Genomic DNA, 5,330 nt, shown 5'->3' on the forward strand with positions numbered 1-5,330 from the left:
TCTCAGGAACTTCTGGATATTTTTAATGTCCAACATTTCATTTAACAGCCAAATTCATTCACTTTTTATGTCACTGAATGGCTTCAATATGCTCATTTGTTCTCTGATACATAGAATGGGCTCTGTATTTTATGAAATGTGAGGCAAAAAGGAAAGTTAGTGCATATTGGACACAAGTTTACATTCTCCACCAGGATAGTGGACAGGAATGCGACACAGATCACAAAGCACTCTTAGTAATGACTTATTGGTTGCCGAACGCAGAAGCCACGTTTTACCCCTCTGATGATTACGAGTCCGATGGTGTTTATGATCCCTATGCTTATCCATCTGGCAACTATGATATGCACACAGGAGATCCAAAGCAGGACCTGGCTTACAAATGGCAGTACAAGCAGCAGACATATCAGGTGATCCCAGAAGTCATCAAGAACTTCATCCAGTATTTCCATAAAACAGTCTCAGATTTGATCGACCAGAAGGTCTATGAGCTGCAGGCCAGTTGTGTCTCCGGCGATGTGATTGACCAGAAGGAGATCCAGGACATCTATAAGAACAGCTGGACCAAGCTGACGAAGAGATTCTTCAAGAATACACATTGGCCTGAAGCTGAAACCATTGCTCCACAGGTTGGCAATGATGCTGTCTTCCTGATTTTGTACAAAGAATTATGCTACAGACACATCTATGCCAAATTCAGCGGGGGACCCTCATTGGAGCAGAGGTTTGAATCTTATTACAACTACTGCATTCTCTTCAACTACATTCTTAATGCTGGTGGTCCCGCCCCTCTGGAACTACCCAACAAGTGGCTCTGGGATATCATCGATGAGTTCATCTAGCAGTTTCAGTCCTTTAGTCAATACCGCTGTAAGACTGCCAAGAAGTCAGAGGAGGAGATTGACTTTCTCCGATCCAATCCCAAAATCTGGAATGTTCACAGTGTCCTTAACGTCCTTCATTCCCTGATAGACAAACCCAATATCAACTGTCAGCTGGAGATGTACATAAGTGGAGGTGATCCTGAGAGCGTGACCGGGGAGTATGGAGGGCAATCCTTCTACAAGATGCTTGGCTACTTCAGCCTGGTGGGGCTTCTGCGTCTGCACTCCCTCCTGGAGGATTCCTACCAGGCCATCCAGGTGCCGGAGAACATTGAGCTCAACATGAAGAGCATGTATTCCCGGGTTCCCGAGTGCCAGGTCACCACGTACTATTACATCGGCTTTGCCTATTTGATGATGCGCCGCTACCAGGAGCCATCTGGGTCTTTGCCAACATCCTCTTCTCCATCCGGAGGACCAAGAGCATGTTCCAGCGGACCACGTGTAAGTAGGAGATGATCAACAAGCAGAACGAGCAGATGCACGCACTGCTGGCCATCGCCCTCACCATGGACCCCATGCGCATCGACGAGAGCGTCCACCTCCAGTGGCGGGAGAAGTACGGCGACAAGATGCTGCGCGTGCAGACGGGAGACCCGCGGGTCTACGAGGAGCTCTTCAGCTACTCGTGCCCCAAGTTCCTGTCGCCCGTGGTGCCCAACTACGACAACGGGCACCCTAACTACCACAAGGAGCCATTCCTGGAGCAGCTGAAGGTCTTCTCGGACGAAGTCCAGCAGCAGGCCCAGCTCTCCACCATCCGCAGCTTCCTCAAGCTCTACACCACCATGCCCGTGGCCAAGCTGGCCGCCTTCCTGGACCTCACAGAGCAGGAGTTCCGGATCCAGCTGTTGGTCTTCAAGCACAAGATGAAGAACCTGGTGTGTACCAGCGGCATCTCCATCCTGGACGGGAAATTTCAGTCCACCTCGGAGGTCAACTTCTAGACACCAAGGTTGCCAGGCGCTACAGGGATTTCTTCATCCGTCAGATCCATAAATTTGAGGAGCTCAGTTGAACCCTGAAGAAGATGGGCCAGGCCGTGAGTGGATCACGCTCCCCCGTTGCTTTCGCAACTGGGAAGCCTTTGCCTCAATCAGTCGTCAGCTGAATTGAAATTTATTTGAATTAAGTAAGGACTGGACTATTTTAAGCAGCTCTCAGTAAAGGACCTTCTTTGGAAAAATAATAATAGTAACTTATTACTGTAGGTAGATTTCTGGTGGCCTAGTGGTGAAGAATTGTGCTGCCAACCCAAAGACAGAGGGTTCGAATCAACCAGCTGCTCTGTGAAATAAAGGTGGACAATCTCTCCCCCATATTATTAACTGCCTCTGAAAACCCACTGAAAGATCATCTATGAGTCAGAAGTCCCAACGGTAAAAGATATGAAGTAGCATTTAGTGGAGCTGAGTCTGGGCATTCAATTACCATCAAGCAATGATCAGTTGATGTCAAAGCGATTAGAACAAGAAGCAAAATGTCTCCAGGCCAAAAGGCTGGTCTGATGTAAGGGAGTTCTCAGGGCAGTGGCTTGCATCACCTTTCCTCTTAAAAAAGGTAAAAGGGGAGAGAGTAAATAGAGATGAAAGAGACATACTACTAGCAAGAAAGAAAGAAAGAGCTGGGAGTGAAACAGGTCCTTTGGACCCAGAGTTCCTGCTCTGAGGACCTTGTAGAACCAGGAGACAGAGAGAGATAAAGGTTTCCCTAGACCCGACACCCTGAATTCAGACTTCTAGCCTTATAAACTGTGAAATAATTGCTTTATATTTATGATATTCTGTGATAACAGTACTACATGAATAGAGAAGATTCTCAATGAGAGCAAAGGATACAAAGACTGCAAAAATGGGCTTGGACACGGCACAGAGAGTGAGGGACATGCTTTGATCTGCTGTTCATAGAGTCCCTATGAGGCAAAGTTAATGTAACAGATCCTACCAACAAGATAACTAATAAAGAGTTGAACATTATTCTAGATAAAAGCACTCCACCCTGTGCAATAAATACTTACCTAGCAAATACTATGAACATGTTATACACTTTAGTAATTAGGATGTGCTGATAAAGAGTTTAAATGAGAAGTTTATATGCAGGAGAGGGTAGGAGAATGGATTTCCACAGAGGATGGTAAGACGTCCTATATCCTAGTTCTGCTACACACTGCAGGCCATACAGATGTGCTAGACATCATGACAAGTAGACTAGGTCCTAGGAGATAAATTGGGGACAGTTGTCTCTGGTGACCTGCTGAGACAGCTCCCATCTGGCAATAAATGCTCTTGGCAAGGTGCAGCTTTTCTATCAGAAGCTGAAGGGTCCTAACAAGATGACCTCAGGGCATCTAGTCATGAGGCCATAAATCACAGCCAGGTAAAAGTACCAAGAGGGAACCTTTGGGCTTGCCCCAAAGGTAAGCATCATGAAGTATGTCAGGGAGGCCAAAGTGAAATTCTAAGTGGCCAGGGTCTAATTGAGAGTAAAGGATCTGCCCTTACACCTGTCATTCCAGGAGCAGAATCTAGACATAAGGTAGGACACTTAATTTCTTGAATACCTAGAAGTGATTTTATGCAGCTGTTCATTTTAAGGGGCTGTCTTATCAGCAAGTGTATTATATAACAACTATATATACTATGAGGTAGGAGGGGAAGACCCTCGATGAGATGGATTGACTCAGTGACTGGGGTAAGGGGCTGTTTTATCAGCAAGAGTATTATATAACAACTATATATACTATGAGGCAGGAGTAGAAGACCATTGATGAGATAGTTTGACTCGGTGACAGGGGTAATGAAGGTAGGTGTGTCAGAGACAGTAATGTTGGCTCAGGATAGAGCAGGTATCACGGCTGTTGTACACAGGATCACTTTGAGTTGTAAACAACTCAATGGCACATAACAACAACTGTATGTGTGTATCTACTAGTGGAAATCAGCTCATAGCTGACCTTCCGGTGGGTTTTCAGAGGTAGTGAATCACATGGGGAGTGAATGCCAATCTTTTCTGCATGGAGAAGCTGGTGGATTCAAATTGCATGCCTGGTTGTTGTGATGCTGAACCTCATACCATTGGGGTATCAAATACCAGAATGGTTTTCCAATGTGGAAAGTGTCAATTTACCTGGTTGAGGATCTTCCTCTCCTTTGCTAACCCTCCATCCTTCCCTGCATCTTGTCCCTCTCCAAGAAATATCCCCTCCGAACAACATGCCCAAAGCATGTGGGATGAAGCCTCATTCTTACATCCAAAGAGCACTCCAACTGCACCTTCTCCAAGACATTATCTGCTCACTCTCTTGGCCATCCATGGGATGTTCAATACCCTTCTCCAAAACCACAGCTCAAGGCATCAATTCTCCCCCCCACCATCCTTATTCATTGTCCAATTCTCTGATGCATAGCAAGTCATCAGAAAGACCATGGCCTATTCAGACACATCTTTGTCCTCAAACTGACATCAATATTCCTCAATAATTTGGAGAGGTCCCTAATTGCAGATTTCCCCAGTGCAATGCATCACTTCAGTTCCTTACTGCTGGTACCAAGGGTAGTAATTCTGGATCAAGCAAGATGAAGCAATTGACAGTTTAAACATCCTTTCCATTAGTCTTGATGTTACCTATTGCCTAATAGTCCAGTGGTAAATATTTTTTTCTTTTCTTGACATCATACATACACACACACACACATACACACACACACACACACACACGTACACAAATACATAGGGAGAGGGAGAGAGAGAGAGAGAGAGAAGATCCAACAGTGTGGAAATTATCGAACAATATCATTAATATAACATACAAGCAAGATTCTGTTGAAAGTTATCAAATAACAAAATAATAACTGGAACAGCACATCAGCAAAGAACTGTCAGAAGTGCAGGCTGCATTTAGAAGAGACCCTGGTACTGGAGATATTATAGCTAATGGCAGAAGGTTCAAGTCAATTGCAAGTCATATTGACCCTACAGGACAAAGAAGAACTTGCCCAAAGAGGCCCAAAGCTCTAAACTGTTACAAAAGCAAACTTCCTCTTTGGGATATATTCCCAGTAGTGGAATTGCTGGATTTGCACACCCATGTTTAGTATGCCTTTGTTCACAATAGCAAGGAGTTGGAAACAACCTAAGTGCCCATCAACAAACGAATGGATAGAGAAGCTGTAGTATACTCACACAATGGAGTACTATGCTGCATTGAAAAACAAGGAACTCATGCAATATTATTCAAAATGGGTGACCCTGGAAGACATTATGCCGAGTGAAGTATCTCAGTCACAAAGGGATAAATATCGCATGGTGCCACTGTTGTAAAACAGGACTGACATCGGGTTTGGGGGGAGACTGAGAAAGATGGGATAAATAATGTATACTGCGTCAAAACAGATGAGGGATAAAACTGTGTAAAAGGGATATGTGGTTAGGTATTTTTATCATGAC

The 5,330-nt window shown here is 44.7% G+C and overlaps 1 pseudogene; it reads left to right on the forward strand.

Annotated features, from left to right (window-relative positions):
* The first annotated feature begins 239 nt into the window (after positions 1-239).
* LOC102845734 lies at positions 240-1,995 on the forward strand (annotated as a pseudogene).
* The last annotated feature ends 3,335 nt before the right edge of the window (positions 1,996-5,330 follow it).

Source organism: Elephantulus edwardii, unplaced genomic scaffold (genome assembly GCF_000299155.1).
Source record: "Elephantulus edwardii isolate Elephantulus edwardi_28Jun2011 unplaced genomic scaffold, EleEdw1.0 scaffold00125, whole genome shotgun sequence".
Classification (NCBI taxonomy): domain Eukaryota; kingdom Metazoa; phylum Chordata; class Mammalia; order Macroscelidea; family Macroscelididae; genus Elephantulus; species Elephantulus edwardii.